Here is a 27,229-nt window from a genome sequence, read left to right on the forward strand (position 1 = left end):
GCAGTGAGTCCCATCAGGGCAGGTGGAAACACACAACCAACAAAACTTAACTCTGATGGGATGGACTGTCATGAGCTGGGTCGCGTGCATGGGGCACCCAGGCTCATACGGGGAGCACCAGGCCCACCAAAAGCAAAAGGTCAAGAGAGCACTCAGGACACTTTAAATGTCCAACTTTTCCTAGACTGGGGCCGTGATGCTTCTAGCATTTAGGGCCCTTTCTTAGAACAAGTGGGGATGCAAAGGATGCGGAAGGAGTGCGAAGAGGAACTGGAAAGGAAGATGGAGTGAGGTGGAGACAGGAGCACCAAACTTGGCCCTGTTTGCCCTCTGGCCACATGACTGTGGCTGTCGGTGGCATACATACCATCAGCACACCATCATCACTTTGAGCTCTTACGTGTTGGGTCCATGCATAATTTCATATAAATCCTCCAACAGCCCTCTGAGGTCATCAAACATTATCCCCTGTGGCCGAGGAAACTCGGGGTGGGATTCCTGGCCATTACTCTGGAGCTCCTCGAGAGCAGAGCCTGGCCCCTGGAGGGGGGTCTCACTAAATGCGTGTCGAAGGCAGACGCGCTCCGGGGCCACTGGAGGAAGTGAGCTGGTGTGCAAGTGCTCTGTGTGCGCCAAGGTGTGGCTGCAGGAATGCCTAACAGGGAGGGGCAGGCAGGACTCTCCCAAGAGCGCTTCGTGCAGGTCCTGGGTGTTTGCTCAAGGACTGGGCCAGAAGACCACAGCGGCTCTCTCTTACTCCTCTTGCAGAAATCAGCAAGTATGGGTTGGGATGGTGTGCGGGCTTGCTGCCTCAGGGTGACAAGGCCAGGGTTAAGGAAGCTGCTTGGAGAGCCGGGAGATAAAGTCGAGGGGTACAGGGCCAGAGGTGGAGGCCCCGAAAGACTCACAGCTCACGTGCGGAAGCCAAAGCAGGAGCCCAGAGTGTGGGGGCTGGTCTCACATTTCTGCCTGCAGGCAGAAGGACAATGGCTGTGATAGCCAGGCATGAGGACACAACTGGGCTAACTAGGTGGTGCCTGCGGAATAGAAAAGGAAGAAGCAGAGCTCAGAAAGGACAGAATAATGGATGTCCCTGGAGGAAAAGGAGAATAGCCTCGGGATGACAAAGTGGCAGCAAGGATGAGGACAACCATGTGGATAGGTGGGGACCTGCTGGCCAGGCCACGTCCATGACTTATGGAAACCCACTAAGGAAAGCTGATTTCACCTTCTATCCTTAGGAATTCTTCAGAGAAGTCAGGTAAGGGGTGGAGGACAGCAGAAAACCCTGAGTGCTGTTCTATGTCAGAGACGGATGACTCTTAAACATGGTGCTTTTCAAGGAAATCACCTCACAGTGGCCTTGGAGGTGGGTATGCTAATGCCATTTGACGGATGATGACATGGAGGGTTGCTAGATAAGGTCACACAGTTTTGTGGAAGGGAAGAGGAATAGGAGTAATTCTAAGAATCAAAGATCTGGACTGTGCTGACAGGCTAACTCACTGATGGTCTGTGCTGAACAGTCAGGAAATAACGCAACCCAGAGCTGCACATGCGCTGTTGGTTCTACCTACTCAGTCTGTCTCTCTCCTGTCCCCTTATCTCCACACCCACAGCCCCAGTCCAGGCCTTTATTGCCTTTCTAGAGACTATGATGGCATCGTTACATGGCTGTTCAAATCGATCTTGAGACCTCCACACTGTTAGCAGATTGAGTTTTGCTAAGAGGCAAGTCAGATCACAGAAGCAGGGTTGGCACCTACGACATGCTGTGCATTTGGTGCCAGATATGAGCCAGCTCTCAAGGAGCTCAGAAGTTCACAGGGGAAAGAAACACACAGACATTTCAATATGAGGTAAAGAGCTGGAAGGGTTGTGTCAGGACAGGAAAGGTGGGGGAGCATTAGCATGAACTGGGGTAGAGGACTGCTCCTCAGAAGCTCCACGGAGGTGAGGCTTAGGGGTTCAACCAGCATGGCGGGGAAGCCAAGCCAGGCATGCCAGACAGAACTGCATGGTGCCCTCATGCTCAGTGCATTCAGGAGGACTGGGGGATGTGATGGCTGAGGGTGGGTCTCCAAGGCCTGGAACATGCCATTCGAGAGTGTGGCCAAGATGCTGAGGGTAACGGGAAGGCTTGCTGGGGACTCAAGCAAAAAAGTGGCATCATTAGATTTGCATTTTTACATAAAAATATAACAGCATAAAGTATTAGAAGAAAATACAGAAGGGCAGGTTTATAACTTTGGTTAGGCTATGCTTTTCTTAGCATAATCCACAGCCAGAAACCATAAAAAATAAGACTGATTTAGATGACTATATAATAGTAAAAAACTGACACAGCAAGAGATACTATAAATTACTTTTAATAAAGGCAAATAAAAACTGGTGTATAACATAACCAAGGATTAATATCTGTAGTATATAAGAGCACTTATGAGTCTTTAAGAGAAAGACTTCACTAGAAAAAACTTCACTAGAAAAAACTAGGCAAAGGATATTAATAAGCAACCCACTGGCGGAGGGGAGACATATATGGTCATAGGCAAATGAAAGATGCATCACCTTTCTTATTTATCAAAGAAATGCAAATCAAAACAAGATTACATTTTCACCTATCATAACGGCACCAGTGAAAGAAAACAATGCCCAGAGCAAGTGAGAAAAGCATATACTCTTTTATATATATATGTTTGTTTTTTAGTTGTAAATGGACACAATACCTTTATTTTATTTATTTTATATGTGGTGCTGAGGATCGAACCCAGTGCCTCACACATGCAAGGCAAGCGCTCTACCACTAAGTCACAATCCCAGCCCAGCATATGCTCTTAATAGGAGTTCAAACTGGAACCACTTTTCCCGAAGGAAATCTAAACATCTACATGAAAACTTAAAATGTACATTTCATGTCTAAGAATCTCTTCTAAGGAAATAATTAAAATGTTGTATAAAGATGTATCGTGAAACTATTGCATTGCATTGTTGTTTATAATGGCAAGTAACTGTACAAAAAGCTTAAGGCCTGGTGATATGCAGACTGTTCAAATAAATGATGATCATTCTACAGCAATATATGCACACCCACTTTTATAGCAGCACAATTCACAAGAGCCAAATGGAACCAGTCTAGGTGTCCATCAACAGATGAATGGGTAATGAAAATGTGGTACACAATGAAGTTTTATTCATCCACCAAGAAGAATAAAGTTATGTAATTTACAGGAAAATGGATGGAATTTGAGAACATTATGTTAAGTGAAGTAAGCCAGACTCACAGAGTCAAGGACTGTATGCTTTCTCTCATATGTGGAAGCTAGAAAGAAAAAAGTAATAGGAAACTTGTGGGGAGTGTGTCTCATGAAAATCAAAGGGAGATCAGTAGAGTACAGGAAAGGGACCAGGGGATGGAGTCGGGGAGGGAAGAGGGAAATACTTGGGAATGATATCGGTCAAATTATATTGTTGTGTGCACGTACCAGTGTGTAACAATGAGTCCCACCATTATGTACAACTATAATGCACCAACAAAGAAGTGGAAAAAATAAAAAATAAATACATCATGGTACAGTCACACATCCAGAAGGCAACACAGTCATTGGAAAGGACTATGTAGACCCCTAAGTATCAACATGGACAGTGATCCGTGATACAGAACTAGGAAGAAAGCAGGGGTTCTGGAACAGAACTCTCACGGTACATGTGTCTTGTATTTATATAAGTGAGATCATACATGTGTGTTATTTCATGTACATGTATATATATGTGTATATATATGTATGTGTGTATATATATGTATATACATATACATATATATATATGAAATCTCACTTACATAAATAAACTTTTTGCATAAAACACTGGGAAGGTTATTCACCAAATCTTAAACCGCTTGTCCAAGAGAAAGGGAACTGCAGTTGGACTGAGTCTCTGCTCTGTTCAAATATCTTTTAAAGTAAAGATATGGAATCAGCAGCAGCCCTGGCAAGGGGCAACAGCACTGGAGTACATGCTGAGGAGGTTTGTGCGGGGCAGGCAACACACAAGCAAGCCCACATGTCATACATTTATCCCACAACCATTCACCTGTACCTCTAACGGTGGGTAGATCTCTCTATTTTGATGTCTCACTATCAATGTCTAAAACTAAGTTCATCAATGGCTTCTGTTCCAGTGTCCCCCATCAGTGAAAGATGCCCCACCTTACCCCACCCTGGGACCAGAGGCAAGGGCATCATATCATCTTTGAAGAGAAGCACAATGGCAGGGACAACTCTGAGCAATAGAAAATGCCCCCTTCTTCCATTCGGTTCACTGGGGCCTTGGACAAGGCAGCATCTTCTCAAATGGATGCAAACCAGAACACCCTGTGCGCCTGGCCAACCTGGCTGCTACCTTCCTTGAACAAGGGGGAGAAGAGATAACATAACAGATTGTTTGTGTTCCAACGCTTTTCCTAGTGGCTGAGTCTGAAAAAGTGTGAACACCTTCATTCACTTTAACAAAAAGAGGCATGGGACCTTCCCTTCCAGACCAGAGCTGTGCTGTTGAGCACCTGCAGAGCACCACCCAACAAGCGGATGCCTGCACTACATCTCAAAAGCAAGCAAATGGCAGGACAGAGGTTGCTGCCTGCACATCTAATTCATTCATCCTGACTGCATGCACTTCCTCTTCTCTATCTGCTCCTACAGATGGAACTGATGACAGACATGCAGACTCTTTATAAATGCTTTCAATTAATCCCCTTTCCACCTCCCCGAAGAGCTAGTTAGATTCTCCGGGTTCCCAGTCCCTGGCAGCCTCCTTTCCACCTCCAGGCAACCCCTGGTCCAGGCCAAGGACCAGAAGGCACATTTTGAGTCAGATATGCTGAGTCTCCAGGTTCAGATACCTGGTGCTGGACAAACCCTCCTTGACTGCTCCAGGGCTGGGGTTGAGTGTTGGAACCCAGACACCACATTATGTACTGATTCCTGTGCTCCAGCCCTGTTGGTAAAGAACCTAGTGTCTCATTCCCAGTAGGTGACGCTCCCTCTTCCATTGTTGCCTATCGCCTTCTCCAGGAAGCTGAGGCCTGCCCATCTGTGTTTGAGGATTTCCACCTATTGGCACCCATTCCCGATTCCAGCTGCATGCCTTCCTCTCCCTGTGCCTGCACTTCTGCCACTGTGCCTTACCCATCTGTTTTCAAGGGTTACCCACCAGCTGTTCCCTGCCATCAGGGTGTCCTGCCCTGTGGAATGCAGCTGCTCCCGTGTCTGTGACCAGTCGTCCCTTCACCCTGCCCCACCCATTTCAGGTCTAGCCCTTCTCAATCTGCCTTATCTGCTACTTGTAATCAGGTGATCATTGCTTTTCTGTGAACTGACAGAATGAGGCAGCTCTCAATATTAAAATATGTTCATCTCATTCAAATAACATCAAAAAACAGGATGAATTTAACGAAATACCTGTGAAATCTGTATAAACTATAGGATATTGTTAAAAGAAATTTGAGAGCTAAATGAATGAAGACTTTTCATTGGAAGACTCAATATTAAGGTATCAATTCTCCCCAATTCAACTTCTAGATTCAAAGTCTAATAGGCCATTTGTAGATATTGATAAGCTGATCCCAAATTTACACACAAATGTATAGAGCTTGTGAAGAGCCATCCATATCTAGCAGAATCAGACTTAGTTGAGCCATGAGACACAGAGGCCTGACTCCCAGGAGCTGGTAGCCATGAAAGACTGTTCCAGATAGCCTAAGGAGTAAGTGGGAGTGGCTTACTGTCTGATGATATGCTAGTTCCCTGAGTAAATGGCTTCCCTAGCTCCACCCCATCTTATTCCTCACAGAAGGCCCTCCTGGTCTAGGACCCTTTACCTGTGTGACTATAAATAAAGGAGAGGTGGGCTATTCCATCTTGTTAGAGGCCAAATCTGGTATGGCCCTATCCATCACGCCCCCTCCCATTTGAAAAGAGTATTGGCTCTTGGGTTTATTGACTAGATAAGTTTGTTGGTAATTGATTTATAGCCAGCATTGTCCTCCCGCAGTTAACCCTTCCCTCATCCACACTGGATGTGGCTGAAATCCTTGCAGGACCTGGAATAGGCAAAACTACTTTTGAAAAACAATAAAGTTGGAAGATACACTACTTGCTTCCAAGAATAATGTGAAGCCACAGGATCATGATGGTGTGGTACTGGTGTAAGAACAGGCAAATGGACAGAATGGGGATGAAGCTTAGTGGTAGAGCACTTGCCTAGCATGCAAGAGGTCCTGGGTTCACCCTCCAGTGCCAATGGGTGTGTGTCAGGGAGGGAAGACAAATATATGAATATTACAGAATTGAGTCCAGATATACCTACACATCTATGATGGATTAATTTTTGACAAAGGTGCCAGTAATTCAATGGAGGAAAGAGTAGTCTTTTCAACAAATGATGCTAGAACAAATGATGCTTATGCAGGGAAAAAAATGGACTCAAAAGGGATCACAGACCTAATCATAGATGTAAAATATGAACTTCTATGGAAGAAAACATCAGAGAAAGATAAAGTCTTTAGGACCTTGGGTTACAATGACAACATAAAAAGCATGAACACTAAAAGATAAAACTGAAAAACAGAATTTTATCAAAACTTAAACTTTTGCTTTCCAGCAGATACTAGTAAGAAAATGAATTTAAAATTTGCTCTTCAATAGACACTGTGAAGAGAATGAAAAGGTAAGTCACAGACCAGGAAAACACATTTGCAAATTGTAAACCTGATAAAGGACTTATAACCAGAATATAAAGAGAACACTTACAACTCAATAAGACAAAAAATGCAATATGAAAATGAGTCAAAGATTTAAAGAGACACTTCACTAAGAGGATTCAAATAGCAGTTTAACAACATTGATTATCAGGAGACACAAATTAAAACCATAATGAAATACCACTCTAAGTCCATTAGAAAGGTGTGAAGGCTAATTTTGTGTGTCAACTTAAGTGGGTTAAGGGTTGCCTAGAAACTGTCAAGATATTCTTTTCTGGTGTGTTGGTAAGGGTGTTTCTAGAAGAGATTGGCATTTGAATCAGTAGACTTGAGTAACAAAGATTCACCCTCAACAATGTGGGCAAGCATCATCCAATCTGTCTAGGGCCAGAATAGAACATTTGCCAGGACATATTACTCTTCTTTTGATTCTTTTTCAACCATTTAAACATACAAATATAATTTGTAACTTACAGGCTGTACAAAAGGCAACTAGGCTGGATTTGGTCTATAGGCCATCATTTATGATGTGGCAGAGCTTCTCAATCTTGGCACTGCTGGATTTTTTTTTTGTCAGTTAATTCTTTGTCATGGGGGACTATCCTGCACATTGTAGGGTGTTTAGCAGCATTCTTGGCCTCTCTACACTATATGTCAACTAGCACCTGCCCTGTTGTGACAACCAAAAATGTGTCCTGTCTTTGCCCAATGTTCCCAGAGGAGCAAAATCATCCCTGTTTGGGAATCAGTGATCTAAGGTTTAGCAGGTCATGGCTGCCTGGCGGGTAGGGATGAAGGGGAAAGGAGGTTGGCTTGAAAGAGGCACAAGGGAACTTTTGGGGGTAATGGAAATATTCCATATCTTGATTATGGTAGTGATTATATAAGTATATAAATATGTCAAAACATATTTAAAGTAAATATACACTAAAAAGGTTGTGTTTATTGTATGCAATTTATAACTTTAGAAAAGCAGAAAGAAGTAGAAAGAAAAAGAGGAGGAGGAAGAAGAGGAGTGGGGGAGGAGGAAAAAATACAACCAAGTAGGAATTACACCTAGCAGTTCCTGGCAGTTCAAACAAAGAAGGAAAGTCTCATTATAGTCCCGTAAAAGGGAGACTGTCATTCACCTGCCTGGGATGTCAGGAAGAGGTTTCGGTCAGAATGTTTTAGAGAAGTCAAGACTGCTCTAGAAGGATTTCACTGGATTTCTCTTCAAGGAAAATATACACAGATGTGACTGCTGTTTTGCAGAAGGTGAAGATATACCTTCCCAATGGCCATTTTAACTATAGAACAAAGATCAATAAAAGCTGGGGAAATACCATGACATTTTAACTTCGTGCTGACATTTCTATGGTGTGTCAAAGTGATAGGGTTCAATTATACATTTACATCTGGAGTTCCAACCTGTACAACCACGAGAACATAAATTATGTCTCACACATCTTTAACAGCGGCTGGTCACGGATATGGTCGTGGTTAAGGTAATGGTAGTGCCTCCTCTAGACAGGCCAACCTCACCTTAGCCATCACCTCAGCCACTTTGTGCTCCCAGCTCTCCCCTTCCCTTAGTCCAGTGTTCCAAAACTGAGAAACACACATGCAGGGTGCCTTCAGGAGGAACACATGCCCAGATTTAATGACAATGAATCATGAGTGAGGAGGAACTCCTTCTCTTTCTATACCTCTGATTATATGAAGGAAAACATCTCAGCTGATAGGTGTGTGTCTCCTAATGCCTAGAATTCGCTGAGCTCCCTTCTTTAGCAAAGGGAAAAGCAATCTTTAGTTTGCAATTGGAATTTCATAACTGACTGGTTTTCACCATATTTTCTAGTTATTCACTTACAGCAAATATTTTCATTTATGGTATTGACAAATGTTTCTTTCAAAATTTTAAGTAAACAAGGTAAATCTATTTAAAGGAGAATATCAAGCAAAAGATGTACTGTATTGTGAAAAAATAGGAAGAAGGTATATGCAAATGACTCAAGTTGGGAGACAATGTTCTAGACCACAGGTCGCCAAACTTCCCTGCAAAAGATCCAAAGGTAATATTCTAGGGTTTGAGAGCCCGTTTGGGCTTTGACACATATTCTTTTTAAGTAATCCATTAGAAATATAAAAATCATTCTCAGCTCACTAGGCTACACAAGACCTCCACTGACAGTGGTCTACCGACTGCTCTCACACATCAGGCAGTCATAAACCACATGTGTGGCTGCAAAGCACTTGCAATGTAGCTAAGATGACTGAGGAACTGAGTTTTGAATTTTATTTAATTTTAATTAATTTCAATTCAAACTACAGCATGTGGCTAGGGGTTAAGACACTGCATGGTGCAACTCACCAATCACTAAGGAAATCTATTAACTAGCCCGTCCCAGGTTTAAAAGACAAGCATGAACCAAAAAGTAAGTCCCTCTTAACCTTGCTGCCCAACACTCCTGCCTCGACTACTTATCAACAGTTGTCATTAACTGACATTTTGATGGCAATCTCCTCTCCCAGTTCATAAAGTCATTATAACCCTAATATCAAAGCCTAATAATGAAGTATTGAAATAGTAAGCCCTTCCACACATCTCATGACCACAAATACAATACTAGCAAACAGAATACAGCAGTGTTTTAAAGGACTTGTCAGGGTTTGTTTATTCCAAGGACAATTCACCATCATGACTTCTAGCAACACAATCCTTTACATCAACACAACAGAGAAAAGTCAATCAAAATAAGTTTATGATGAAAATACATGTGATGAAATGCCATTCCTAAGAAAAATTCTAACAATGAAACAGAACAAAACTGCTTAATGTAATAAGAACAGGTTACCAGAAGAAAAAAAAAATATCTTGATGGCTAAAACAGTAAAGTCACAGTCATAATTAGGAATAAAGGAGAGGTGACTCCCCTGGCCACTATTATTAAACAATGTTTGCAAGTTACTAGAAAATACAGTAAGATAGGAAAACAAAATCCTCAGGATAAACACAGAATGTTTAGCAGCAGAAAACTGAGAAAAATTATGTTGATTGTATACCTAGAAAACCTAAGAAAAGTGGTAAGATAATGGATATTATAAATATAATAAAATGTATTTTTATACTAACAAATAGCTAAGCAAGAAATAGGAAAAACGTATTCGCAATAATGAAAAACACTGTAAAACACCTTACCATAAAGAAGAAAACACTGAGAATGGTCCACAAAAGGCACATCTAGAGAATATTTTCTCTATTTTGATCTATATGATTAGTGGCTGCCTAGGATTGAGAGTGGGAATGGGAAGTGATGGTAAACAGGCCCAAGGTTTCTTTTGGAAGTGATGAAAATTTCCTAAAATTAGATTGTACAATGGTAACATAACTGTAAATATCTAATCAGTGCACTATACACTTAAGATAGGTGAACAGTATGGATTTAGTAAATATTAAAATATGCATGACCGATGTGATACTACAATATGTACAATCATAAAAATGAGAAATAACACTCCATTTATGTATGAGCTATCAAAATGTATAAATGCATTCTACTGTCATGTACAAGTAATTAGAACAAATTAAAAAATTAATTAAAAATATGCTATATGAAATCACTGGGTTAAAACTGAATGGTATCAGCATCAGACTAGACAAAGAGACAAGAAGAGCAGAACAAAGCAGATTTCAATTAAATGTAATGAAAGTGAGATTTCAATTCGGTGGGAAAACAATTTACGCAAAAAATGATGTTGGCACAACTGGCTATTCGTCAGGAAGAAAATAAAATTGGCTCCTCGTTCTTAGGGCATGCACCCAAATCTGTAATCTACCTGAAATGTATTTAAATGTAAAACAAAAAGCAATAAAAAATACTAGATGATGATCCAGGAAACTACCTGTATAATGAAGCAAGGGAGACTTTTAAACTCAGTCTGGAAATCCAGAAGCCATAAAAGAAAAGACACATTTATGATATTATAAAATAATTTTCATTTGGTAAAGTAAAAGATGCCAGAGAAATAAAGTTAACTGATAATAAGTAGCCTGGGGAAACATGTGCAGTGCATTTGACAGCTATGAGCTCTTACACATGGACTGGAAAAACACCAGGAACGAGAGGAAGAGGGGCAGAGCACACGAGCAAATCTAAACGACGACCCACAGTGTAGGAAAAGATGGTCATCCTCTGAAGTAGCCAAGGACATGCAGGTGAGAGTAGCAATGAGGTATCATTTCACATTCCTCAGATGGCAAAAATTCAAGAGGGATTCACAGGGAAGACACGGTCTTCCAGGGCATGCCCACAGTGCCCCACCTCCTCCAGTGTCAGACACTGGCAGGACTCGGGGAGGGCAGGAGTCCGGGGTGGTTGTGAGAATGGTCTGACACTGCTGACGGAAACACCAAGTCTTACACCCTTCTGGAAAGATCTGAAAAGACCTCTGTTAAAATGTTAAAAGGACCTTTGACTCTACTGCTAGGACTCTATGCATAAAAATAAAAGCAACAGAACATTAGGAGACAGCTACAGAGATGGACACAGCAGAACTGTTGGTAGGGTAAAACACAAACAACCAGAAATAAACTGAATGGCTCTCAACTGACAATGGTTGAATAGACTGTGGTAGGATCCATGCCTTAGATTTTAAAAATTCAGATCTCCACCAACTGACAAGGTAGGTTGCAGAGATACATTTAACCCAAATGAAACCCAATATTTACCTGCATATAGGCATGAATAACCATATCCCATTTTGGTAAAATGAACAAGAACAACACAACAAAAAGTCTACCTATGTGCATGTACTTATACTCGTTGACTTGTGAGTGGAGCAAAGTATGGGTGGGGACACCCCAGCTGATGTTGATTTCCTCAACATAATATTTAGTTGGTGTCTTAGCTTTGAGTCACTGTGACCAAAATACCCAACAAGAACAACTTAGAGGAGGAAAAGTTTATTTGAGGCTCACAGTTTCATAGGTCTCAGTCCATAGACGGGTGACTCCATTGCTTTGGGTCCAAGGTGAGGCATAGCATCATGGCCAAAGGGTGGACAGAGGAAGCAAAAAGAAAGGGGCAAGAGGGGTCACAGGGAAGACACAGCCTTGCAGGGCACGCCCACAGTGCCCCAACTCCTCCAGTCACACCCCACCTTCCTGCAGTTACCACCCAGTCCATTCAAACTAGGATACCCTGATTAGGTTACAGCTTACTATCACTTCACCTCCCACCATTACTGCATCAACCCAGGGGCTTTTGGGGGACGCCTCATATTCAAACCGTAACAGTTGGAGATGATGAAGGAAAGAAACTTCATTATTTAAAAAAGAAACAAAAGCTACCAATAATTAAAACAGAGTGGATGTTGCATATGTGTATCTGCATGATGAAATGCAGGAAAGATGGTCACCAAATTGCTAGGTGCCTATCCTAGGGTTGTGGGACTTGGGGTGCCTTTAATTCTCTTCCTTATATATTTTTTAATATTATGTTTTAATTTTCACAGTGGATATGTATTGTTAATAAAGTCAGAGGAAAAAAGCAATGAAATCATTTTGCTTAGTTGTCAACAGACCTTTATTTTTATTTATTCTTTTTTAAATAAACTTTTATTTATTTATTTTCATTAACTTTTGACAGTGATAAATATTTTTTAAAAAAATTCTATTCATACATGTATATAGGGTAATAATGTCTGTCTCATAATCTACCATCCTTCCTTCCCCACCTGCCCCACTCCTCCCCTCACTCCCCTCTGTATAATCCAAAGTTCCTTCATTCTTCCCTACCTACCCCCACTATGGATCGACATCCCTTATCAAAGAAAACATTCGGCCTTTGGTTTTTGGGATTGGCTTATTTCGCATAGTATGACACTCTCCAGTTCCATCCATTTACCTGCAAATGACACAATTAATGAAATCATTTTCACTGAGGCAAAAAACATCCTTTAAGGCCTGTCAAATTCACTGAGTGTTATTGTGTGCCATGCATAGGACTAGAAGTTTTATATACAGCTGTCCCTCTACATCCACAGGTTGGTTCCAGGATACCTCTCTCTGCAAGCTACCAAAATCTGTGGATGAATTTGCATAGAACCTATATGCATCCTCCTTCATACTTTAAATCATCTCTAGATAACTTATAATATCCAATCCAAAGTAAGTGCTATGTAAATAGTTGTTATACTGTATTCTTTAGGAAATAATGCAAAAAATACATATCCATTCCGTAGGCAAAATTTTTTTCCCAGGTACTTTCCATCCATGGCTGATTGAATCTGAGGATGCGGGATTGGCAGATATGGATAGCCACCATACTTTCTTTCTAATCCTCATGGTGACACTGTAATGAATGAGGCCTATGGTTAGGTGACCTGCCTGTGTCTCACAGGTTACTGTTGAGTGTGGCAAGATGAGGTCTAAATGCAGGTTTAACTCCTAGACAGGCTGTTGCACTCTTTTCTCACCTTGGGAGCTGTGCAGTTCACAGGGCGTTTATCTCTCATCTGGCCAACCTGTGAGTCTGCTCAATTACCATGCATACAGACCCTCAGCAGGTGCCCCTCGCTGTCCTTGATGGTAGGGTTCAAAATAAGTACTACAGGGTCCTGGCCTTCAGGAATCCCAAGACCATTACATTAGTATTTCAGCCTGTGCCTGCTTGCAGGGGGTGAGGTACTATGGATGTCTTGGCGCAGGTCTCTGTAAACGTTTGATTCATTGATTACTAACTGAAGAGCAAAAACACAGAAAGAGAAGCCATGAGCTGTTTTTTCCAGGCTCTTAACTCTTCACCCACAATGTCCTTCTCACAGGCCACACCCATTGCAATATAACTTTTACATAAGATGTCATACGCTCCAATTACTCCAAGCTCACCCTACACCTAAAAACAAACATAAAACCCTACCTCCACATCATAACTAGGAACAGCAAGGAGGAAAGACCACATTTTCTGTACTATCTGTTGGCTATCTAGAGCATGACAGATGTACACAAAGGTTCCTAAAGGATGGAGAAACAAGAAAGGAGAAAAAAGTTGCATTTATGCATGTGATTTTCTTCTACACACAGATACTAAACTGTATTTTCCAAGCTTATCATTAATTTTAATTTGCAAAGAAAAATTTCTGAGGGTGTTCGTGAGGCTCAGGACAACACGGATTTGTGTGTCTGCTCATTTTCCACCCTCTTGGGCCCCCTCTTGGGGGCCTTGTACTCCCTATAGCACACAGACCCCAATTAGAAAGAGCCAGGAAGAGATGAAATTGGGGCTTAGAGACATGCTCAGTTGGCCCGACCACCTTGGGTATCTATGCCTCTATCCCTGCTGCTCCTCCTCTACACACCAGCCAAGCCAATCCCTTCAGGTCCTTGGACCTGCCCTGTAGCTTCACACTGATTCCTCTGTCTGGCATCCTATCCCCCAAATTCTGCCCAAACACCTGGTCAGTGAAGACCTTGGCTGGATCCCAATGGCTAGGATGGTTCTCTCGCCTGCAGCCCCATGGGCCCTGCCCCACATTAGCTATACTCTGCCTCTTCACTGTCCACTGCACAGTCTCCACACAGAAGATGGCTGAGCCTCCTTCACGGTTGGTGCCCCATCCATCTTTTTCTTTCCATGGTACTTTGATGTGCCTGAAATTGGCAGATGCTCAGAGAATGTTAGCCATCTTCCCCATCACCTACTCAAATAATCTACTCTGGGATTTGCACCTGCTGTGGACGGAAAGGCACCTAGATGTCATTGGAACTGTTGTTGTCTGCCCTTTTCAGACAGGGGCCAAAAGTGTGGCATGAGTGAGACCTTAGGGCCGAAAGGGCACTTATTCCAAGAGCATGCTGGTGGGGCTAGCCATTTAACTTACGCAATTTCCAAAATTCTTTATATCTTCATATTAAAGCAAAAAGAGCATATTGTGAACAGACATTACATTATTTTCTTAAAGATTAAAACATGAGGCTTCAACTGTCACAAAAGACCACATACATACATGATTTCGTTTACACAGAACACACAGATCCATTAAAGCAATGTTTAAAATTGTATATTCTGACTCCACCCAATCACTAAGTTAGGATACTCTTTTGGAGAAGGGATGTCTTGAGTTCCCATGCTGCTGGAGATGACCATTCAACCACCGACCTGCTTAGTTCCAAAGCCACAGGGCTTTTAGTGATGAGGCTGGCTGAGCCCGGCTAAGAGAATGGGGTGCGTGCGCATGCGTGCATATTTGCAGACTGAACCCTCCCCCTCCTCACGGAGCCTCATATTTAGGAGCCCCTTTGGAATTTGCTATCAGACTTGCCTCCTTGGCCACACAGGCAGGCCATGTCCTACAGCCTTTCTGTGACTTCCTCAGGTCCTGATGCAGGCACCTCCGCCCTGACCCAGAGAGAGCCAGGGAGGCAGCAATGGTGGAGTCTTCAAGGAAGACTTGAGTTTCTGCTCAATTCAGGAGATAATTCCCTAAACTGCTTATTTGAAGAGAGAGAAAGAGAGAGAGCAGATGCCTTTTTCTGGAAACCACTATTATTGTGCTTATTGTGTCAGGCAAGGGGAGGGGAAGAGTGGTGAATGAAAATTCATTTTCAACTAATAGAAATTTTAAAATGAATTCATTTTTTAAAACTAAATCAGGCATATAAAAGCAGGAGATGAGAAACTGCAATGAGAGAGAAAGGGAAGGGAAAATAATCTGATTAAAGACTGATCTGTTGAGAAGAATTGGGGGGAAAAGTGACTGCCCTCTGCTATATGGCAGCTATACCTACATGACCTTGGGAAAAAATGGGGGAAAAGAAATAAACATAAGAGAGGAGGGATGGGATGAGGAAAGACGGGAGAATGAAGCCAACATAACTTTCAAAAATGAAGCCAACATAACTTTCCTATGTTCCTATATGAATACATGACCAGTGTAACTCCACATCATGTTCAATCACAAGAATGGGATCCTAATTAGAATAAGTTTTATTCTACTTATGTGTAATATATCAAAATACACTCTACTGTCAAGTATATCTAAAAAGAACAAATTAAAAGAAAAAAGGAAAGAAAAAAAGCAAATATAAAAAAGAAATACATAATATATATATATATATATATATGTCTTAACACGTGTGTGTGTGTATTCTTAAAAACTTATTGGCTGGGCACTGTAGCACACACTTATAATCCCAGTGACTTGGTAAGCTGAGGCAGGAAGATTGCAAGTTTCAGGACAGCCTCAGCAACTTAGAGAGGCCCTGTCTCAAAATAAAAAATAAAAAGGACTGGGGATAGAGCTCAGTGGTAAAGTGACCCTGGGTTCAATCACCAGTACAAACAAACAAACAAACAAACATGCTATTGGACCTGACATGGTGGTGCATCCCTGTAATCCCAGTTGCTGGAGGGATAGAGGCAGGAAGATCGCAAGTTTAAGGTCAGTGTGGGCAATTTAGAGAGACACTGACTCAAACAACAACAACAACAAATATTATCAGCTGGGTAGTAAAATCATGTCTGTGATAGTCACGAAAAATGAACAAGGATTTTCACTGTTGTTCTTTCTAAATTAATAAAAAATCAGACATAACTTAAATGTTCATCAATAAGTAAATGATTAAATAGAATATAGTATATTTCAATGGCAGGGTAGGCAGTCATTTAAAGGCTTACATTTGTAAATCAGGTAGAGATGTGCAAAAAGATTTTCTAATATCAGATTTATGAAAGAAGAGAATATGAAACAATCAAGTTGTGTTTACAATTCTGTAAGAATCAGGTAAGCATTTGCACAATGGTTTGAATAAGCAAAAATTACATTGGCTCAGTTGGTAAACAGTTAATTGATTAAAGATATTGGGATATTAGATTTATACATTTTATTATACAAAATATAAATCCTACATATAATGATATGAAATGCCTACATGCTTAAGGGACTCAGAGTTTAATCATTAAATCTAGGCTTTAGATCTCATGTATTTGCTGTAGGAGGACCAACAACAAACAGGGCACATGCTAAGGAAAAAAATAAACATATCTTTCTCAGGAACAACCTGGGATGTGAATAGGTTTTATAAGAAAAAAACAGCCAAGTTTCAAATTCATGCCTCCCTCGTCAGACTCCTTTGGTACACGTTACACGCTTCATTACTGTCATCCTGTAGTTACTCTTAAATCACTCTCCTTGATCTACACCAGCCATTGTTAACTCTGCCATGCTTCCTGGGCCACACAATGAAGATCAGCCATGGAGATGAGCTGGCTTTGCCTTATCCACAATCTATCTAAAGGATACTGCTCATGTGCTTGGGTCTCATCTTTATAGATTTTCATTAGTTGTAGAAGTTTTATTATAATCCAACTGGAAAAATCATATCTGTTTTAAGTCTTTTCAGAAACCCATTAAAAAATGAGATATATTCTTTTCTTTTTCTCTCTGCTTCCTTTCTCTCTGTTCCTGGAAGCTGAACAATCTTCCTCCATTGCTACCCTTCTGCCACGATGTTCTGCCTCACCTGGGACCCAGAGCAATAGTCAGTGGACCATAAACTGAGACCTCTGAAACCAGTGCACTCCTTTTGAAAGAGTTATACAATGAAAACTATAAAACACTGACGAAAGAAAGGAAAGTACAGCCTTCCTGTTCATAGATTGGAAGAATTACAATGGTTAAAATGTCTATACTGCCAAAAGTGATCTAAAGACTCAATGGAATCCTGATCAAAATCTCAATGAAATTTTTACAGAAATAAAAAGAAAAAATCCAAAATTCCTGTGAAACCTGAAAAAATTTGGAAGAGAAAAGCAATCTGAAACAAGAACAAAAGAGGAGGAAGACTCAACATTTCCCAATTTCAAAATGTATTACAAAGTTCAAAACAATGTGATACTAGCAAAACCCCCCAGACCTATAGATCAGTGGAACTGAACACAGAGCCCAGAAATAAACCAACACATACACTGTAAACTGATCTTTGGCATGAGTATCAAGAACACACAATGGGGAAATGATAGTTTCTTCAGTAAATTGTGAAAAAGCATGAAATCAGGCCCTTGTCTTATAGCATATCTAAAAATCAACTTGAAATTATATCAAACTAAAAAACTCCTACATAGGAAATAATCAAATGAAAAAAAAAACCTACGAAATCGGGGAAAATATATGCAAATCATATATCCAATAAAGAGTTAGTTATCAACATACATAAGCAACACATCAATGTATAGCAAAAATAAACATTGACTGAAAATGGACAAAAGGCTTGAATAGACATTTCTTCAAAGAGTGGCCAAATCTCAACCTCACTAATTGGTGAAGTGCAAATCAAAACCACAAAGAGAGATCACCTCATTCATGTTAGGATGGCTATCCTCAGAGAGGAGAGGTAACAAGTATTGGTGAGGATGTGGAGAAAAGGGAACTCATGTACACTATTGGTGAGAATGAAGCTACTATGGAAACTGGTATAGAACTTCCTATGAAAATCAAAACTACTAGGATCCAGCAATCCCACATCTGAGTACACATCCAAAGGAATTACAACGAGGATCTTGAAGAGGTACTTCTATGTTCACTGTAGCATTATTCTTTTTTTTTTTTTTTAGATAAATGAGGGGCTTTATTAAAAGAACTGTCTCACAAAGTTATAGAGATGGTATGTTCTGTACAAGCTTGAGAAACAGGATATCTGTTGTTAATTTTGAGTCTGAAGGTTTGAGAAACAGAGAAGCCAATGGTGCACCTCTCAATGGAAGAATGAAGACTTAAGAGCAGGTGAACAATCGCACTAAATCTTGGAACTAAGGGCCTGAGAACTGGAACTGGAACTCTGTCCATAGCAGGAGGAGACTGATGGCCCAGATTTTATTTCTCTATACTTTTTGAAAGCACCCAGAAACCACTCCAGCTGCGGGAACTCACACAAGAGACTTTATTAAGCGGACAGGCAGAGTGTCTCCCTGCAGGGTGTGTGTGTGTGTATGTGTGTGTGTGTGTGTGTGTGTGTGTGAGAGAGAGAGAGAGAGAGAGAGAGAGAGAGCGCAAAGGTAAGGAGGAGAGAGTGAAAGCCAGGAGGAGAGCTGCAGCATTATTCTTAACAGCCAGGACATGGAAGCAAACTAGGTGTCTATGAGTAGATGGATGGATAAAGAAAATGAGGCATACACATGCAATGGAATATTATTCAGTCTCTAAAAAGGGAAAAAATCCTGTCATTTGCACAACATGGATGAACCTGGAGAACATTACATTAAGTGAAAAACATCAGTCACAGGACAACAGATACTGCCTGCTGCCAATCACATGAGGAAACCGAAATAGTCAAACTCATAGTAAAGAGTAGGTAGTTGCTGGAGGCTGAGTGGGGAGATATGGGGAGGTATTAATCAAAGGGTACAAAGTTTTAGTTACACAAGATAAATAAAATCTACGTTGTACAGCATAGTGCTGACAGTTAAAAATTCAACACTATATACTAATACTCTATTGTACACTTAACATTTTCCTAAGAGGGAAGATCTTACGTTGTGTCCTTCTCAAGACTAATAATAATAACAACAATAGTAGATGAAGTGTGGAAGGGAATTTTTGGAGGTAATGGACATGTTTATGGTATATTGTGGTGATGGTTTCATGGTTATGTGCTTATCTCCAAACTCAACAAGTTGTATACATTAATACACAGTTTTTTTAAAATGCCAATCATACCTCAATAAAGTAGATTTCAACAAACAAAAAACAAAAGGGATATATGTTATAATTCCATAGCCAAATAAGAAATGTGAATTCTGTGATTCCAAGTTTATATTTTAGGGGAGATTTTTTTTAAGACACAGAAATCATTTAATTAAAAATTGCTCTTTGAAGCTAGGCCATGAAACCAACCTAGGTGCCCTACAACAGATGAATAGATAAAGAAAATGTGGTACATATACACAATGGAATATTACTCAGCCATAAAGAATGAAATTATGGCATTTGCCCATAAATGGGTGGAATCAGAGCTTATCACGCTAAGTGAAATAAGCCAACCCCCCAAAATACTTAATGTTCTCTCTGATATGCAGATGCTACCTCACAGTAAGCTGGGGCAGCACAGAAGAAGAGAAGTTCACTGGGTTAGACAAAGGGGAACAAAGGGAAGGGAGGTTGGGTATAGCAAAGATAGTAGAATGAATTGGACATAACTTTCCTATGTTCTTATATAAATACACAACCAATGTAACTCCACCTCACGTACAACCACAAAAATGGGATGTTATACTCTATTGTCACATAGAACTAAAAAGAACAAGTAAAAAAAATTTAAAAAATTGCTATTTGACCTAATTCAGGAAACATAAAATAGTTAACAAAAAAGCCTTAATCTTACTCAAGGCTGTCAGGATATCTCTGGAATCATCTTTGGACCAGTGTTGTAATTCTAATTTGATTCTTATCTTTTCATTATGGAAAATGCTGTGGCAAGACAGACTGAGCACACCATGAGTTTGCAGTGTTCATTTCAATCAACCAATCAGTTGTCTATGGACGCTAATCTTAAGATTTTTTTGTGTGTGTTTAACTGATAGGCTTCTGTGGAGTTGGAGACACAGGTTAGAGCACTGCCTTTTGGTGAAGACTAACAGTTTGAAGCAACCTCTAATCAAGAAATAGTAGCATGCCAACCTTTACAATTTCCCCAAACAATTTAACCACAGCACTGTATGCATTAAAGTGCTTCTTCTTTTTAAAAATTTTACCATTTACTTTACCTTTGGGCACAATCTACTAAAACCGAACATGAGTACTTTGACCCAACAATTCCACTCCTGAGTATAATACCAGAAGGAAAACACATATATTCACCAAAGACACGGAGTAGATTGTTCGTAACAGCAGTGTTCTTAATCGCCCCCAAACTGGAAGCCTACCCAAACACCTGTTGACAACATGATAGATAAACTGTGGGATGTTTACAAAATGCAAGGCTTTATATCAATGAAAATGTGTAAATTAAATTAACAATAAAAGGAATCTCACAAACATAACCGAGAAAGAAGTCATTCAGGAAGAGTGCCTATGATTCCCTTTGTAAAAAGTTTGTAGAAAGGTAAAGTTGACCTACTCTGTAAGAAGATAGTGGTTAGCTACCTTGAAGGAAACGCTAGTCACTGGGAGATGACACAGAGGTTTTGGGTACTGATCATCTTCTGTTTCTTGATTTGAGGCTGATTACATGGGTATATTTAATTTGCACAAATTCATCAAGGTATGCATTTTATGATTTGTATACTTTTCTATGTATCTGTTATACTTTACTAAAAAGTTTAAAAACATATTTGGGGGGTTGGGGGTATAACTCAGTGGTTAAATGCTCACCTAGCATATGCAAGACCCTGGGTTCCATCCCAGCACCAAATACACCTATTTTTAAAATTTAAACTAATTAGTTAATTTATTTATAGTTTATTGTAGCAGGGCTCAGTGGCACGTGCCTGTATTTCCAGCGACTCAGGAGGCTGAGGTAAGAGAACTGCAAGTTCAAGGCCAGGCTTAGCAACCTAGTAAAGTCCTAAGCAGCTTAGCATGTCCCTGTATCAAAAAATTGGGGGGGGGGGGGTGGGAGCTGGGGATGTAACTCAGTGGTAAAGTACCCCTGGGTTCAATCCCCACTATAAATAAATAATTAGATAGATAGACAGATAGATAGGGCTGGGGATGTGGCTCAGTGGTAGAGTGCCTCTGGGTTCAATCCCCAGTACTGAAAAAAAAATGTATATATTGGGGCTGGGGATATAGCTCAGTTGGTAGAGTGCTTGCCTTGCATGCACAAGGCCATGGGTTCAATCCCCAGCACCACACAAAAAAGTATATATAGATTTATATGTATAAACATATACATGTATGTGTTTATTTACATTAAGTACATACACATAATTTTTAATATACCCTCAGTCACTCTATCTACCCTAAAGTCTGCATTTTATGTATGTGTATTGCCACTTGGCAATATGGCTCCAAGTAACTTCACTAAGGTTAAAAGGAATCCACAGATGTTTGAAACAAGACCAAAATGATCTAAAATTTTTAAATCAGGGTAGTGTTCTGGTTTTATAACAGAATGAGTATGTCAATCCACAAGGATGGAAATCCGAAATGGTAAAAATGAGAAAGGAGGGTGGCTTTTGCATCAATAGCAGATCTTGCTCTGTAGGAGGACAAAGGGAAGGACAGGACCAGACAAAAGAAGCGAGAATAAAGACCCAGGCCTGAGAAATTAGAGTGAGCCCATGGCAAATTTGAAAGCAACAAAGGGGCAGACTGGAATGGACACTGGAGTGACACAAAGATAGTGTGACTGAGTGTGTGGGAGACACATTCACACGCAGTCCAGGCAGGGAGAAACCCAAAACACTCTGCTAAGCCAATGAAAATGGACAGATGTCAGGGGGCGGGGAGTGACAAGGCTCAATTCAGAATGCAGAAATGCTCCTTTTTTCAAGAGAATCTAGTCATTCATAAAACCTCAACTTCACATGGGCCAAATGATTTTAAATTTAAATGGGAACCCAGAGGTTTCAATGGCTGGAGAAATCCCATAAAATAAAACCTAAATCATTCAGTCATCTTTTCAATATTATCTATCTATTGGACGCTTACTCTGAGCAATATTTTGTGTTAGAAGCTACATGGGTAAAAAAAGAGGTACAAATTCTATTTTCAACATGATGAACTGCAATTTGATAACCTACTGCTAAATTCTTTAGTTTACTGAAACCCTAATACCCAACTAGTAAAGTTCTCAGGTTGGGGTAAGCATGGAACCTGAGATGGTTATTTTTTTGTGTCGACTTGGTTAGCCTGTAGTACCCAGTTATAAAGACTCATCTAAGTGTTGCCCAGGAGATATTTTATAGATGCGGTTAACACCTGACTCAATAAACATAAAGGAAACTTTCCTCAATAATTTGAGTGCGTCTCATACAACCAGTTGAAGAAATGAAAAACTGAGATGTCCCTGAGAAAGAAGAAATTCTAGCTTAAGACGGCAACATCAGCTCCAAATATCAGCCATGCCAGTCTTCTCCATCACACAAACCAATTCTATGGGTTCTGCTTTTCTGGGGAACATAGACTGACACAGACCCTAAGCAGGCTCTAGGGTTAGAGCTCTGGCTCTACCATTTCCTTCCCTGGCTGACCTTTGTACCTCTGTTACCTCATCTGTAAAATGGGAATAATAACAGCATCTAACTCACAGGAATTAGAACCACCCAGAACAGAGAAGGTGTTTTGAAAGTGTTTGTGAAAGACGTAGCATCTATATTTCTTAGCTGGGAAACCTGAGACGTTATATCCCCAACAATCTCATCAACCAGTCATTCTTTTCCCCTCCAAGAACAGAACAGCCTTGCCACCATGCCCCTCGCCAGTCACAGGTGGCAGGGTGAGACAACAGACTAACCCCACACATAGGGACAATTCGGTAAAGCTGGGGTCAGAGCACTTCTGGAACATTCCTAACTCTCCAAGTTCTCAGCTGCTCAAAGCAGCTGCATGTAAAGAGGTTACCAGGAACAGACCCCGCACAGAGCTATTCCTACTATTTGCAAGGGTGGAGTTTTCAAAAAGGGGTCCTCATCATTCTTTCTGTTCTCACTGTTGATATTCTTTCACAGCAACCTGCTCTGACCCTGGGGGATGAAAGATTCAATGGGGATTCACAATATTGTTTTTGTGGGCACATGTTTTGGGGGAGAGGAGGAGGAGGATGGTGATAATGATGATAGCTGACATTTACTGATCACTCATTAGGTGCTAGACTCTGGGCTATATGTATATTAACTCAGAATCCTCCAGGTAGATGCTATACCAGTTAACCATGCTCACTATGCAAAGGAAGAAACTGATTCCCTGAGAGACAAACAACTCACCTAATGACAGACAGAAAGTGAAAGAGATGGATGTGAGCCCAGGCTTTCAGGCTCAGGGTCCAGTTTCCCCTTCTGTGCACACTCTGAGCCTGGATTGTGAGGAGGGGTCCACCAGGCAGGAGGCAAGGGAGCAAGGGCAAAACTGGGCTTTGACTGACGGCAGCCTTTGACATGCTCAGGGAACGCTATGGTTAAGTCAACCTATTTTAAGTGAAACAAGTCTCAAGACTGAAATAGAAGAAAGCATAAACAAGGTTCCTTTATGAATTTTTGTTGAAGTATATAATGTATGCTCACTTTTATACATAAATATCAAAGTTCATAAAAAATTCATGCTATCCTATTTGAGTCTTTCGTCTTCATATAAAAAACATAAGGCAAGGACATTTTGAAATTATTTCTCATTTATTCACTGGAAGTGCAATAACATCAAACGTCTGCTTTCCTGAAAAGTAATAAAACACATTTATTCTAATTTGCTTTCCTATTACACCAATTTCTTCCTACAGGATTTCACATTGACAGAGATGTTCTGTATTATTGTTGTCCTATAGGATCCTGTGAACTGCTTTTCAAATTTTTTTCTTATAGTTCAGAAAACAAAAAGGGATATGCAGGATTAAATTCTATCAGAAATTGATAAATTTTTACACCAGAAATAGTCTCAGATACTCTTGTCTAATAATACTAACTTGATTGGCTCTCAACATTTTTCTAAGCCCTATATAAAAGAAAATGATCTGCAAAGTTTACATTTTGTCCCAGAGATTTGCCCACAATCACGACATTCTTTGGTCTACAGTTCTGACGCGTTGACTCAGGAGTGAGCTAAATCCTGCATCAGAGGAGATATTAAGGAGGAAATATTCTCAGATATCCACATCAGGAGGGAAATGGATACCGGTGGAGGTACTACAAATGAAGGCTACTCCAAGTCCCCAAACCTAATTTCAGTTAACTGTGTAAATGTGCCTTGCTGTGCAACTACTTCCAGAGATAGAATCATGTGGCAACACTGAGAATCATGGGACTGCCCTGGCTCCTCTCTGCATCTTGGACAGACTCTGCTGAAAACTGATTGGACTTCAAGGTCCATGAACATCCTTGTGTATACTTAGCTAGATCCCCAAAGGCAGGGAGACAAGAAATCAGAATTACCAGAATCCTCCGGGCATAAAGTCCTTCTCTGAGACCACCTGTCTTTCCCTTCTTGGGTTCTGTATCCCAAAAGTTTTCATGGGAGCAGCCTCAACAGAAGAGATGGGGACAATGCTCTTTCCTCTCCCTCTTCTCTGTAAAAATGAGACTGGCATTCCTCATCCTTGGACTCTCCTCCATGAGGAAGGGCTTATACTGGATTTTCAGAGTGCTTTCATAGAATTAAATCCTCTTGAGAAATCTATTAAGTTATTACAAAAGGAATAAACCAATATAGCAGTCCCTCTTGAAACGTTCCCCTTTAGATAATGACATGAAAACATTTCTTTCATAAGAATACAAGGAAAAATTCCACATTTTTAGATTTCTGACTTTCCAATGTTGGGATTCCTAATTTTTACACACATAGGATGCAAGTTTACAAATATACATGAGTGTATACGTGAATACACATGTATGTGTATTCATTTCTATTTCAATTTTAATTAATATACAGCTAAAAACATTCAAAGAACAATGTTCCAGTTAATCCTTCCAGATCAGTTTTGTAAATTCTGGGAGGCACCTCCTGAAAGCACCATCTTTTAAAATCAGCAAGACCTACCTACTGCTGATTTCCTGTGACTAGTCGGGGGCTTTCATGTGGTAAGGACCCTCTGTATTGGGCAAGAGTCAAGAGTCATATCACAGTCCCTTACTTTACTAACAAGGTTACTAAAGAAATTCCTGAGGTTTCAAGGCTATGATAAGACAGCCATAAGGTCCATCCATTAACTTAATGGCAAACATAAGTAACATCGATCCGTTCAATGATGTTTTGTTATTTAGTCAAGTTTCCCCCACTCTGGAAACAATAATGCATCTACTTTGCTTTTTCTTTTTTAAACGATTGACAGTTTAACTTTATTCTAAAGATTCACCTTTAACTTATCAGTTAAACAATTATCACAGAAAACTTACATAACAGAATCCATTTCACATGTCAAGGCTCTGCAGCTCTGACATGCAAGGTACTTAGATAGCTGGCAATACTAAATGCACCTAAAGTTCAGCTGAATCCCTGTTCTGTGTTTCCACTCTGTTCATCTGCTTTCCCATGGGCAAGCAGCCACCACCTATCGAAGAGCCATCTCAATCTTAGGTCAGCAGACAATACAGGCGAAATCTGCAAAGAACGCACTGGCTTGGGTGTGGTCACTGGCAAATGAAAGCACTGATCCCCCAGCTATAAGCTCTAAAACCAGGAGCCGCACCCTTGGCGGGTAACCCCCAAGACTGTTTCTCCCCAATTTTAACACCAGCCTGATGACTCCCCCTAGGAAGCACAGCAGTCTCTAGACCCGGGCAGTCTGGTCAGACAAAGCCAGCTACTTTCGAGAGCCGAGCCGACTCTACACCCAGGAGACCTCTGGCCTCTGGGACTTGCTTGCATCGCAACCCGTCCGCTCCGCGCCGCTAAGCACAGCACGTCTGGGCTGCTGGTCAACAGCTTGGGGAAGACGGCGGCGCCTCAGCATGAAGGCACCCGAAGCGGGGGAGGCGACTGTGCCCCAGCCCCACAGTTTGGCAAAACGCGCTACTCTCAAGCGGAATTCTCAGCGGGGCCGGGTGCCCCAACGCAAACCCCAACGAGACAGCACGTGCCCCGAGGTTTCTCCGCGAGCATTTTCCGCACCAGAACATGCACACTTGAATTCTGGGGGGCCCTGTTTCGACGCCGGGTGAATACCAGTGTCGGCTATTGTTCTCCGGGTCTCCGGGGCGGGAGACGCCCCCCACGCCGCCTCCCCGGCAGCATTTGCCTCCGGGCAAAGCTCTTCAGCTCGGCGACAACAGGGCGTGCCGGGGGCGCTGCAGATTATCACAAAATCCTAAAAGAGTCCCTGCGGGCTCGTTCCGAGCTGGGAAACAAAGCTCCTCACGGGGACAGCCTTACACCCGTCCGGGAGTCGCCATCCCGGGTCCCTAGCCGGGTCCCAGGACCACGCCCAGCCGGCCACTGGGGCCGCCGCGCCCCTTGCTCAGCGCTGAGGGGCTTTAGGCCCGAGACCCGCCTCTCAGCGGCCTGCCCCTCCCCCCGGAAGAAGCCCCTTCCTAAGGCAGACCCCTCCCCCGCAGCGCTCCAGACTCCAACCCCCGCCGGTCTTCCCTCCTCAACCCAGGCGGTCTCCACCCTCCCGCATCTCGGCTCCACTCCTCATTCTTCATCCGACCAGCCTCGCCCCGCGCCACCTGCACCCAGCTCCTTCCCTCTCTCCTGCGAACCTCCCTCCCCGCCTCCCCGCGCCCCCCTCCCCGTTCCCTCTCATTCCTTCTCAAACCCTGCTCCCCGCAGCCTTGGTCATCTGTCCCCACCCAGCTCCCCAGCTTTGCTCAAACCGAGGCCTTTGACTCTGCCTCGTCCCTTCCC

The 27,229-nt window shown here is 41.6% G+C and overlaps 1 protein-coding gene across 1 annotated transcript in view; it reads right to left on the reverse strand.

Annotated features, from left to right (window-relative positions):
• The window catches only part of Dpysl5 (dihydropyrimidinase like 5), an 86,978-nt gene that overhangs the window by 58,748 nt on the left and 1,001 nt on the right, over positions 1-27,229 (reverse strand). The gene's annotated exons all lie outside the window — the stretch shown is intronic.

This window comes from Sciurus carolinensis, chromosome 13 (assembly GCF_902686445.1).
Source record: "Sciurus carolinensis chromosome 13, mSciCar1.2, whole genome shotgun sequence".
Lineage (NCBI taxonomy): Eukaryota > Metazoa > Chordata > Mammalia > Rodentia > Sciuridae > Sciurus > Sciurus carolinensis.